At 43.8% G+C, this 14,004-nt stretch overlaps 1 long non-coding RNA gene across 1 annotated transcript in view; it reads left to right on the forward strand.

Moving 5' to 3' along the window:
• Positions 1-1,127: 1,127 nt before the first annotated feature.
• LOC105144498 (uncharacterized) overlaps positions 1,128-14,004 on the forward strand; it is a 28,109-nt gene continuing 15,232 nt past the window's right edge. The window contains exon 1 of the long non-coding RNA XR_015545933.1: positions 1,128-6,179. This is a non-coding gene — a long non-coding RNA (uncharacterized LOC105144498). The remainder of the gene's footprint in view (positions 6,180-14,004) is intronic.

Consider the following 14,004-nt stretch of genomic DNA (forward strand, 5'->3'; position numbering starts at 1 on the left):
TCGCAGAGAGATTCGACTGAGAAACTCGACGAGTCTTTCATGGACATTTTACAAAATAATAAAATTATTTTGATGAAATTTTCGCGAATCGCCGGCGTCGAAAGTTTCGGGAACGACCGAAAAACCGTACAACATAATATTCATATATAATATTCATTATCCAGTTATTTAAGACTGTATAATTATAATATCGATAATTGGTATCCGTAACTGAAAATTATAACCAGCACGTATTTATTTGTAATCGCAAGCCATAAATCGGATTTGTTTCAATAATTAATTAAGTGAACCCCTCAAGGCATTAACGGGATATCAAACTTGCACGATCGTATTTCATCGTCTGCAATTCTCATCACTTAACGGCGTCACAGGAGTGTAATGTTCTTGAATAATTTTCCAGCATGACAGTCTTAATACGAGCTAGCACACGCCCACTGCGTAATTCGAGCTTCAAAAGAAAAATTTGACGCTGAAAACATTGACTATGTTACCGGATATTTTATCTCAGAAGCGGATAGATCGTTGTCGGCGGAACGCTATATTGTCAAAATAAGACCTTTTAATGAAATTTAACACGCCATACACTATAAAAATTAATTTTATTTAAATCGAAAGAAATATGCTCTATTTTGAGAAATTAATTTTTTCTGAATGTATAAAAACGCATGTATCAAAATATAACGTAACAAAAAAGTATAAACAGTATTTATGGCTATGAATTTAAAAAAGAATGAGAATGCAGAAACAACCGATGAAAATCGATTGCGAACTTGATTGCGAAGGAACGACGAAAGCGCATAATGGCGATTTTCTTCAATTATATTTCGTGACATTTGCAATAATATAAAGTACATACTCTAGAATCCTATCAAACAGCAGACATTCGCACTTAATGCACATTTCATTGTATCGTGATAACCATTCTTCGGAAGATCGATGGGATAGCGTTGTATGGCAAATTCGAATACTAGTATTGCATTCGTTATATACCTAACGTACTCCCTAATAATTTCGAAGAAATTGAAGAATCGTAATTGAAAACATTTTCTTATTGTTAGCAAGAAAACTAAAATATAATGCAAATAAAGATACGCGGACGTTATTTGTATTTTTTTCTTTTATTTCGTGTTGTATCTGATATTCTAAAATCACTAAGCTTAATTTTAATGACAGACTCTTTGATTAAGTTACAAAATCGCCTGGGGAATGTGAAACTCTCTTATTATTATTTAACCATATTACTCTAATGAGGATCTAATATTCGAAATTATTCGTGAATTAGATTTTTATCGATTTGTCTCATATATTCGTAATATGCATTTTGTATGTAGCAATGACAGCTGCATGGTGCGAGCCGCGTATTAGTTCTATTACATTTATATTCCCGACATATCCTCCCGATTCTCGTGTGTAGTAACAAACGGCGGGGCGCACGTAGTTACTGCATTATCCGTATGCAAAATAATTATACGAATGGCACTGCATACGCGGCGGAATTTTATGTAAATTCGAAATCACGGGTGGTCCGTCTTAAGCCATCCCCCCGTCGGTATTTTATTTTCGTAGAACGCCAGCTTAATATCCTAATTAATGTAATTTGGTTTCTATACTGGAAGCAACTTCCTCTCACCACCGATTTCTCGCGCGTCCTCTCGCCCCCGTGTCGCCCTTACCCCCATTTACTCCGACTTCTCCGCCCGACAACGGCCACCCCCTTTCCGGCCACCGAACGACCCGATGGTCATCTAAACTTTTCCCGTAATTAGTTATAAATTTCATTCCCGTTCTACGTAACAATATTCCTATGCGACCTCGCTGGAACACCGTGTAGTGGTGGTCGCGCGGAGCAGGAAACGCTTGGGGAGTGGGAAAAAGAGAAAGGAGGTGGAGGAGGATGAACAGGAGAGAGGGATAACTTTAGAGGAGAAAAAAAACGAGGAAGAAAGACGAGCGAGATGAGAGAGAAGGAGACGCTGAATTTCGCTTCCCGCCAGCAGTGCCTGTCAGAAGTACAGAGGAAGGGGTGAACGCCCCAAGAGGAGGGATAGATGACATGGCTGGAGGGGGTTGATGAAACCCGGATGATCAGAGAGAGAGAGAGAGAGAGAGAGAGAGAGAGAGAGAGAGAGAGAGAGAGAGAGAGAGAAAGGGGCGAGGTGGTGTAGGCCAGCAACGGGGTCGGCAAGGGGGATGGCGAGGCAGCGCGCGCTAACGAACGAACGAACGAACGAACGAACGAACGAACGAACGAACGAATATGGTATAAAGAGAGCAGGATGGAGAAAATTCGAGCCCTCTACATCCTCTAACCAAGTGGAGGAGCCTGGTGGGGGTGGCGGCCATTTTGTGAGCCGCGAAAAACAGCCCTCCCCGAGATAGCGCGAAGGGGGTTTCTGCCACCGAACGCAGCAGCCACCAGGCTTCTCCCTTCCCTTCCCCTTGTGACTCTCTTTCCTTCTCTCTTCTCCTTCTCCAACCATCCCTCCAAGAGCCATCCTCGAACCCCTTGCGCCCTTGCACACGTACACGCGCATTTCTCTCGGGCGCTCTTATTCGCACCGTACTTCCTACGACCCTGTATTAAGAGCAAAATGTGGACGAACATTAGACACTAACGCTCGTTTAAAAATACATTCGTATTTGCGAACTCTCTGGCAGTCGGGCTCGGCTGCGCGGCATAAAGAAAGCCGAGGAGCTTCGTTGCTAGCGTATAGTAGCATTGGTCCAGCGCGAAATTTTTTCGACGGAAATGAAACTTCTACTCTCTGCCGCTTAACTCGATTAATCGAAAAAATAAGTCAGGTTCATAGAAGTGTATTTACTGAGCTCTTATTTTACGAAGGGGAATAATTTGAAATATATTCAAATTACTTTTATGAAATGCTATATCGCGATATTTTATTATGTTTCGTAAAAATTATATGAACGTTTATATTCTTGAAGAAATTTCAAGTATCCCGCAAATTAATAGATGTCTCGATGAGACATTCTAGAAATTTAAAAGCCGATTTAAAGAGGCGCACGTTATTAAAATAATGATGGCAAAATAATTTAAGAGCGCGCGAACGTGATGATTTGATTTTTAATTAACGGCGAGTTCGTCGACGCGCAATTATACACACCTCGGCGGTCTCGCGAGCGCGACATGTAATGTAACACTTAACGCGAAATTCATTATAGCGAAATAAACGATTGAAATATATTATACTTAATTAGCACATTGTCGAATGCCGCGGCAAGACCTCATAACCCACATTTTCGCAAAATCAAATTATTGTTATTTTCGGAATCACCTGTTGGCAATACCCAATCCAATAATACCTCACGTCCCGCAGAAATCACGCGACCACTGGCGCTATATTTCTACGCGACGATTTTTCGATACATCGCAGAATTCGTTTGCGGGCAGATTACGTAGTAATCAGCGTTTCGTAACCCATGGTTCTAGATTGTGTAATCGAAAGTTAGATTGCGCGGCCGTCTCTTTTTCCTTGTTATTATGTACTTTATTTCTTTTGAAATAATTAAAATTTCAGATAATTCTTTCAATACAATTTTACTTGTAACACGATGTTATTATCACATTCATATGATCAAAAGAATAATCTTCTCAAAGATTGACTAAAATATTTTTTTATGCTTATAAAGAACGCATTTTCTAGAACATATTATATATTGTAAAATTTTATATTATAAAAATAAATGAAAAAAATTGATTGCAAATTTTTCAATTGTCAAAGAAAAACATTGAAAAAAATACTCGACAAGAACAATATGATCAAATATAATAGAATTATAATAATGATCAACAAAATGGATATGTAATAAATTCGCTGGAAATCTAGGAATGCTCAAGATTATATACGGATTTTGAGGAAAAAAGGAATACAGTAGAAACATGAGACGATTAACCACTTTCGTACGCCAACACGTAGAACCGAGCTTGCTAGATGGCGGTCGACCCTCAGCCGGAGGGTGAATTTTTTTCAGTACGGAGTGTGTGCAGGCATGTCACCCTTAGCGCCCTAACCGCCGCGGCCGATCGACTGTCGAACAGGTTTTCTCGATCGGGCTGGGAGAGGGTCGGTCCGAAAGCCGCAGGTGCAACGAGCGAAAAATTGAAGCCGTCCACCTCCTCCCATTGGCGAGGGCACAGGGATCTATTTGGTGAGGTTTTCGCCCCTCGGAAGGGCGACTCGCGTCCTGAGACCGCGAGTTGCCGCGAGGGTGCGTGAAAAACAAGGACCATAGGTATCTCGCTTGGACGGTAAGAGGAACGGGAAAGACAGATAGAGCAGGGAAATGCCGTGGGACAATCGAATTCGCAACACGGTTGCCGGCTCTAAACGATCTCTCTTTCTCATTCCTCTCGCTCTTATTATCGCTTCGCGCCAATCCTTGTTCCCTCACTTTCTCCATCCTTCCGCGGTTTTCTCTTCCAACTTGTCCCTGCTCGTCCCCCCCCCCCCCTCAACAACGTTCCGTCTTTCTCATTCGCATTCACGAAGGCAACGAGGGCATTACGTCCAATTACAAGAAGCTTTCAGCAGATCAAATTCGGGATGGCGGAGTTTTGATCACGACCCAGAAGAGCGGCTTGGATCAATTAGAACAAGACTCCTCTTTCTGCTCCGTATCCCGTAAATTCGTTTTCGCGATACGCTCGCGAGAACTCCGCTTTCTTTCTTTATCCTTTTGATCAGGTGCACTGGACCGTGGAGGTGTCTCTTCAACTTCGCTTGGTTTCAACCCGCGCTTGGAATTGATTGATCGGAAGTGACATTCGTCTAGCTAAAAGAACGATACAGAGTTGCCAATTGCGATAAAATTATCTGTTGATAGATGATCTCAAGCAAACTCTGGGCGCGATGCAAGATCCTTAATTATTCGACCGTGCATCGTTTGCCCGATATTATTTCCGCGCTATTGAAATTCTTATCGCGCGCGACGCTATATATTCGCGCGGAATATTTCCGCGTCGTTCTTCGTGTACGACGCGCATAGGCGTTTATTCAGTTGGTGGGCATTAACGTGGACGGCGACGGCGGCTACGAGGTCGTCACGAAAATTACCTATGCGGGGTGGAGGATTACTTATGCGGGGTGGTCGGCGGGACGGTGTAGGGATGCAGACGATGTGAAAGCTCAACTACCGTGGAAAAATAAATGTGCCGTCTGGCCCCGAGGGTGAGTTAGCCGTACAGATCGCAGTTTCAGGGAAACTGCGCTTAAATTACGGACGACCGGATTAATCGCGTTTGTCTTACGTGACCTGTCTGAGGCCTTGTGGGTGCCTTGCAAGACAAAATTAACTCTTCGCTATCACGAAGGCTCATCAAGCTTCCATGGAAATAATTCTTGTTTGTATTTTACTATTCGCACAACAGCACGTGACACCATTTAGATACTTTTACGACAGTTTTCACATACTCTTGCAAAATAAAGACATACACTTGTCCTGTTCTAAGTAGCATGCAAAGCAGTAAAGTAGAAAAGATTAAATGACTGACCTATTCGGCAAAAATTTTATCAGTCCCAACGGACTCATCATTTTTTTTTTTCGTTCAACGAAAGCAAAATGTGGCTCGTTTCTGCTCGCACTTGGCAGCCTTGCGTGGGAACGCGCATGGCGACGCGGCTGGCGCGAACGACGACTCGTCGGCGTAAACTCTGCAGCGTAAACTGCATCGCACTCCGGCCTTTACGAGCGATCGAACAATTACAGGTCGACCGTGACGGCAGCTTTAGAGCAGGTCGTTTCGTCAGCGACATAGCATTGCACGGCCGACCTTTGTCTACCCGTCTTGTTGTTCTTACATACCTCCCCTCCCCTCCCATGACTGCAATTCTATCACGTTTACCCCGTTCGAATCGAATACCCTTTCTACCCTTTCTCTATTTCTCTCTCTTTTTCTCTACATCTATCTGCTTCCTATCCCTCCAGACCACCTCGCTGGTAACCACTCGCCAATAAACAATGAATACATGAATATGAAAATTTTCATGAGAATTTGCCGGTGTATGTACGCACCGTGGCTCCACGCTGGAACCTCGAATGAACGCAGTAGCGACACGGCGGCGTTGCACTCGGCTGCATCATCGTGCATCGCATCAATTTGAGTGAGCGGATGCTGTGTCAATTGGAACGTGTAAATCAGCGATAGCGTTACTAAAGTTAAGGTAAGAATTAGATTTAAAGATGAACGCAAAAGTGTATCGTCTGTATCTGTTTCTAATTTTTCTAGATATAATTCAGATCTTTTTCTTACTTTCTGTCTTAATACGGTATTAAGTAAATGGTCGGACAGAATAATAGCGCAGTTGATAGGCAAGAAATCATCTCTAAAATTTCTACACGGATTTAAAATAAAAAGTACACGGTATGCAGGACTTAATTATGAATCGTAAAAATCTCATATGAAACAATTGCGCAAATAGAAATTCTGATAAAAAAACAAAGTTACATTATTTCTGCACGAATCGCATTTCCGCCGAATAAAAGATGTTTCCTCCCACTGTCTGCTTGGTACATAATACTCCCGAAATGTTGGAAACTGATACGACCAAATGTATACGTAACAAATATTTTCGACAGTTCTACGTAGGCACATTGCATTTAAAATTCAAAAGACGTATAAATCCAGTCAAGAACTATCAATTCCTCTCAAAACATCCAACGTTGCAAAAAAGCGACGGGTCTTCGTCCAATTAGTGCGACCAAAAGCAGATACTCGTCGCAGACGCGAACTCTGAAAAAAAAAAAAAAAAAAAACAGATCTGCCATGCCTAGCTCTCGCGTATGAAAAGAATCGACATTAACGCCGATAGAAAACAAACCTCCGACTGCACTCGCGTCGCGAGGGGGAAAAAATGCAGCGCAGCGCAGCGCATGCAGAGAAAGAATGCGAGGGAGAAAGAAAAAAAAGAGAGAGAGGAAGAAAGAGAGAACGAGACGAATATACGGCTCGGCGAGCATCGGTGCGTTTATTCTTCCGCTGCAGGGCGGCACGTCGGAACATCGGAACGTAGCGGAAACGAGCGGAACGGGCAGAGGCCTCCTCCCGTAATAACAGATGTAAATTACGTGCGTACACGTACGCGCGCAGGTACGTACCGAAGGGGGCTGTACGTGTACCGTGCGTGTGCGTGACGGCGCAGAGCACTGACGAGTATGTGAATGCTCGCAGATTTCATCGTCGTCGTCGCCCTCGTCATCCTCCTTTTCATCATCATCGTCGTCGTCGTCGTCGTCGTCGTCGTCGTCGTCGTCGTCGTCGTCGTCGTCGTTCTTGTCATCATCGTCGTTGTCGTCGTCGTCGTCGTCGTCGTCGTCGTCGTCATCGTCGTCGTCGTCGTACGTCGTCATCGTCGTCGTCGTCGTCGTCGTGATTGCCCGCGTGCACATGTGCACCTCCGCACACGCATAGCCGCGGGTCCAGAATATTTGCAAGCCAAATTTTAATACCGGAATTAATTTGACCCGAGGAGGCTGACGAGTTTGAGGTAGTTAGGTACACACCTTCCTGGGGATGTACGGCGTCCAAGCGACTTCAGAGGGGAGCGAGAGGGTTCGAGTGAGCGAGCCATCACCTCCTCCTACATCGAGGGACGACTTGGCGTCGTCCGCAGTCCTCGTTCTCGTCGCATTATGTAAAAAATGTAAGCTAATTTATCGACGTCGCACGTAGAAAGGGCGGGATGGCGTGGCCTCTCGCGAAACTTTCCTCCGGCCGCGGTACTTTAGCTTTACATCGTGAATTATTATGGCCGCCGAGTTCGACCCTTTTCTCCCTTTCCCGAGAATCCCACCGTTACCCCCGATGCGCAGTGACGCGCAACTTTCGACGATTGCAGACTCCCTGCCTTCTGTCACATGACGTCAGCAGAAATATTTAATAACGATGGTGCGCTGATACATTGCGATAATTTCAGATGAATTCAAATCTGAATTCCGACGCAGTGTTCAAAAATTGCTTTGTCTTCGATCATGATCTTGGTATGCAGATTTTCAGATACGCTACAAAGGATACAAAATTAACGAAAGGACAAACTTATACTGAAGGTTGTGCGTCACTGCTTCATCTCGCGGCTCGGTTCTCTCTCCGCTTCGCTCTCTATACGTCTTTCTCATCTCGCTCCACTCTGTCTGCTCTATACCGTTTTCTTTCTCCGCTACTCACCCCCTTTCACCCCATCGCGTTCACCTACGTTCGCCCGATACAAATGGCCAAAGTAAACTTCGCCATTACGAAGTACCTGGCGCGGAAGTCACTCCGCTATGGAGCCACCCACCATTTTGGCGCTACCGCCACCATCCACGGTAGAGAAACTCCCCTTGGACTTTCACGGAGAGAAAGGGACCCCCTACTCCCGTAACCGAACGCACCAGTCGGCCCAGAAGGGCACCCGGAACTTACTTCGCCGAACCAACTCGCGCTCGCTATTAATATTTGCGCAAATAACGTGAGTCAAATGAAATTTAACAACGAGCAAACCGATTATTCACGCGCGCATCAATGTATTATATGGAACACGAGTTACAAAAACTAATGCGTATCAGAGATTAATTAATTAGAAATAAAGTCTTTCGAAATATAAGTGTTAAGTTGAGCATAGCATAATTTGACTTGGCCCTTTCAACGCAGCATAAAAACTGCCTCAGACAATGAAAGTGTAAATCTTTTTCAACCCCAACAAAAAAAATATTCAAATACGTTAAACCGGATTTTTGGCCACGCAGAGAACGTTTCACAAACTACAAACCAATAAAATGAATTGGATTAGAATCAATGAGAAGAGAAAAAAAAATTCACCAGCGGGAGTTAATTGTTCTTATCGAGTGAGAATTTATATCCGGAAGATTCAAAGAGCGCGATATCGAACTGCTTCATACCTGGCGGGTAATTAAATTTCGTAATCGCCGGCTTGGGGTCCGAGAGGGAAGAAAATACCGTTTGGCGATTCTAATTAAAATTATTTAGAGGCGGTACGGGGCGATAATTAATTAAGAGTAAGGATACGCCGGTAATTAAAATCCCGCGAAGAAGAGGCCGATCGCACCCCCACGTACACGAGGGCTTAGGGACGGAGTTCCCGATGAAAGGCGCTCGGGAAAGAGAACGAACGAGAGGAGAGACGAGGGACGAGAGTTGTGATTGTTGACGAGAGACTATTTTTGCGATCCAGGAAATTCGCAAGAGAGTCGCCACCGCCGACTCTCCACAGTTTTTCGTTGCGCGCTGCATCTGCTAGAGAAGCATTAATTCAATATCTAATTAACTCGATCCTCTCGCAAGTCTCGAGACCTCGCCTATTCTCGCGGGCGCGCTGCTTCAATTTTATGAACTGTCGCGAAAGGCAAGCGGCGGTGGCGGCAATATCTGGCGACCGTCGTAAATAGCCTTCGCTTGGGAATCGTCAAATAATTTCAACGAAAAACAGCGGAAGCCGGCGGAAGTTCACACAATAAATAATTGAATGATACCCAGTCGAGAGTGATGGTCGACACCGACGCCGCGCGAAACTTTCATTACGCACGACCCGCGAGACCGGACGGCCGACATCTTGTGATTGCCAACAAATAAAGGAACCTCGCAGAAACTCGCGAGGGAAGTATCGAGCGATACACTGTATACAATTTTCCATTTGACTTTTAAAAGAACGAAAGAGCTCTCTCTCTCTCTCTCTTTCTCTCTCTCTCTCTCTCTCTCTCTCGTTTTTTTCTTTCGGTCTCCTACCTTTCTCTCTCTTTCTCTTTCCCTCTCAACCAGATTGGACGAACTACTTTACGAGCTGGACTACTACTTTACGCCGTACATATTCTCCGGAGCGACGAGGGAAAATCGCCCTCCCTGTGCTGTGTTCCCTTCGGGTTCGACCCTTCGTACCCTCCCTGCCATTCGATAAACTTTGTCGATTACACTTTTCCGTCGAGCGGCCGGCCGACGTGAGCGGCAGCCGCGCCCGTGTAAGTTAATGAATCTCACGTCGGGGACGCAAGGTAGAGGGATATCCGGCTGACCCGAGGAAACTTGCGTCCAGAATTACGCACGAACGAAAAAGAGAACGAAAGTACGTGCTTGAGAGGAATAATCTAGTAATAGCTTCCGATAGTCTTTTGCGCCAACAAAATCTGCCACGTAGCGATTCGCAACCGATAACTGTTAAAACACTATCTTAATTAATTAGAACAATATTGCGCACGAGGCATTATTACACGATTCCTTATTATACGAAGAAAGCTGAACTGAAAGAGAATTTTTCTCAAAACGGTGCTATTACAAAAATTAACGTGCAGAAGTCTTCTTACAATTGGAAGAGCGTTATCATGCACACGTAAAAAAAAACACTAAGAGCATGTAAAAATATTAATTATCACAATATTTGAACTGATTAAGTGAATAAATTGAATAAATATTATTCTGAGAATACTCATAAAAACAATGTTTTTGTAAATTTTTATTATATCAATTAATTGTAACTTGTAAATTTTTACATCTTCTATCGCGTTTTCAATCGATTATGAATGATCCAATAATAAATAATATTATTAAGTATATAAAAAAAAAGATTGTTATTTAGTAAAATTATTCTTCGATGCAACCTTTCAAAAAAAGACGCAGCCCTGTTAAAATAATCAAATAAAAAAAATCCATAGCCTAACAACATCGCTCCATAATTAATCTCATTAAGTTTAATTGCGCTAAATAAATAAATAACTGAAAGAAACAGTTGTTTCAAGTACAGAGGAAAATATCGCGGCGGAAAAGAGAGTGTTCGATGTTCGATAAGTTTCACGCTCGCGTTACAACATTCTCAGATACAAATACCCTGTGTTTATAGAATGGAATTTCATTTGCTGAACGAAAGGGAAATAAAAACAATCCACCCTCGTACATCAGCTCGAAGCTGCTTGCGAGCTCGCGCCCGCGCGCGCGCGCGCGGGTCCACCCGCCCCGGCACTCTTTGATTTTCACTCTCGGCATCCTTGACCCAGAGACCACGTTCGATTCCAGCGTCGGCTTCAATTTTTTTCGCGCGGCTCTTTTTATTTCTCCGATACCTCACCTTTCTCTTTCTCCGCGACGCTCCTTCATCGCCGCCTCCTCCTTCAGCGTCCGCCTTCCCCTAACGACCCTGGCGGCCTCGTCCTCTCTTTCGCTGTTCGAGGGAGAAAGCGAGAAAGAGAGCCATCCTCTCACTCTTCCTCGTGCCGCGTGCGCGTCTATTCGCGCCCTATCCTTTCGCGTCGTCGCCATTTTGCGCCCTTCATCGATCCTGCGCCCACGCACTCCCCTGCTTTTCCCGCCACTTTTCTCTCTCCCGACAAGCCGGCAGCGCGCACCTCGTGCTCGCCACCACTGTACCTTGCCATCGTCTTCTTCATCGGCAAAATATCGCTGATTTCTGAATCGCAACCGACTTCGTACCGAGCGTCTCACTCAAATCGCTACCGTTCGCGAACTGATTCATCTTTGCAGCCTTTCGTTCGTGCAATCTCGCACCCGGTTCGAACCGATTTGCATAGAGCTACGGAGGACCGGATTGAAACGGCGCTGAAGCGAGAGGGAGAGAAGAGATGAATGTATAAAGCACAGCGCCTTTTATGGTAGAGAGCGATCTCCATTGTCAAACCCCCAGCAGAGCTACAGCTCACCCCCCTCCAAGTATCCCCAGCAAGCTGCAGAGGAGTCCTGCAGGATTCTGCAGAACTTTGCAGATCTTCCGTCTAACCGCAATTGACGGAAACCCGTTCATGATACAATTACGAAATATTTAGCTATTGTAAATGATACTATTCTAAAAATGGTTCAATCTAAAAACGTTTTTTACTGTAATAATACAAACCAATACTGTATTCAAGATTAATGCAGTTCGGTTATGAAAATTTTATAAAACCGAGAGATGGAAGCGGGCAATGTTAATATTTCAAGTATCTTAATACTATTTTCAACGATATGCATGTATTTTTAAAGCTTGTGCTTTACAGAAAAATTAATGTAGAGAACAATTTTACGTTCACAGTCTCACGTTTATTCAATGTTATCGTCAATTTAATTTCAACAAGTAATCCTAGCAACGCCAAAAAAAAATGGGAAAGGATATTCTGCAGTTCTTGATTGCAAATTATGCAACGCACATTTCATGATAACTTCATCTCAACGCCAGTAGACTCTTACTTCATACGTATGATTGTTCTTTATACCTACGAATGTAATATAACAGCAATAAACCGCAGAGTTATGTGACGCGAGTAATTTTCCTCTTTTATAACATCCAAGGACAAAAAATGGCCTTCTTGGTGGCGCGCGTATGCAACCGAAAGTAGCTCGGCACTCTCTAGGGTTAATAACTCTAATTGTTATAATATACCGTTGAAGAGCGTTGAAACGAGTGGTTATGACGGAAAACGGCTTTATGCGTGTAACTGTCTTCCTACGAATAAACGCGATCAGCTGAAGTGCGCTAGAACATGCAAAACATCCCCGCGAAGTGATACATTTTTGCAACGGAAGCAAAAACACGCGCGGAACGAGGGATAAAAATACTGCTGCAAGGAACCGCGATTGTAATTCATATTAAGCATCGCAAATGAATTCAAAAATCGTGCCCCTGCTAGTCCCCTGCCTAGCCCTCCGTAGCTCCCGAAGAGTACTGGGCGAGCGCGGCATGACATTTATTAAGTTGTTACGCGAGCAAAAAGCTATTTACCTTGTTGCGAAGTAAATTTCCAACTGGAAGTTCCCCGAGAACTGTCACGCGTCCCTGTGTTTTCGCATTCGAACGTGCAAGCCAGTTATCAAGTTCCGCTTAGCAGCGTCTCGCGACATGTCTGTAACAGTTTTCCGCGAGCGATTTCCTAGACTATCTCTCCATCTCTCTAACTGCCCGAAAGTTTCGTTTGACGTCAGTCTTTTCAAAAGTTAAATCGCAGCCCCCGACCGTTGACGAACGTTTTGAGGTCGGCGTGCTAAAATACAGACGTGTGCAACTTCCTCCGCGTTTCTCCTATCAAAGGTCGCGAAAAGTAACATTTGTATCTCGCTGAATTTATAATCATTCATAATTACATTTTGTAATGATATCTCTCGACATTAGCCAACGATAAGCTGGATTCAGTATGATTCTCGCCCGACAAGGCCCGTTGCTTGATTTAATGCGAGTATTCAGCCCAACGTTCCGCGATCAAACAATCAGTTAGAACCTCACTTCAAAGCTTTGTTCATCCTCGGCAGACAGATGTGCCGAGTTCTATAGAGAAATCGTTGGAGGAGTTTCATTGGCGAAAATCTCATGATTTTGTATGCAGAATCTCGCACAGCCTCCTACCACCATTCTTTCATGAATCTTCCACCAGCAAGCGACGCATGTCTTAACTCTAACACCATTGACATCAAATGCGATAAAGTCCCACGGTTATCTCAATAATGCTAGCTGGCTTCCTTACGATCTGAGCCGCCGTTCTATCGTGAGAATATTTCCCTAATGAATAAAGCTAAGTCTTTTAGCGGCACATCAATACTATGCAGAACTGCAAATTTATTTTTGCTGGAGAGCTGAAAATCCCCAGCGAAGAACCGGTTGCTTGGGACCTACGGACCGTCGGATGGCCGAAGGGAAACTACTCTTGAGGTAAATCGATCTGGGACTTGTTTGACGAGGGGTCAGCAGGTTGCTCCAAAACACGAGTCGAGGTCCCGACCCATAGTTCTCACCTCTGACCTCACACAGGTATCCAATTTGCGAAGTTCAAACGAAAATTTATTCAGATTAGTGCAAAGCGTTTCTCGCGAAATATCGTTTGAGATTGAAATACTCATAGTTTTAGGAATGTTTATTTTAAGATCATAAAAATTTTTATCGTTAAATGAAAAGCATTCAAGCTTTAAATTTTACTCTGCTTTAATGATAATGAAGATATTTTATTATTTATCTCCTTGTTAGACCTGATTCCACCAATGTAAAATTAATCTTGGTTCAATTTATTTTCCATCTTTTTTTATTC

The sequence above is a fragment of the Acromyrmex echinatior genome, chromosome 8 (genome assembly GCF_024713525.1).
Source record: "Acromyrmex echinatior isolate Ae372 chromosome 8, ASM2471352v2, whole genome shotgun sequence".
Classification (NCBI taxonomy): domain Eukaryota; kingdom Metazoa; phylum Arthropoda; class Insecta; order Hymenoptera; family Formicidae; genus Acromyrmex; species Acromyrmex echinatior.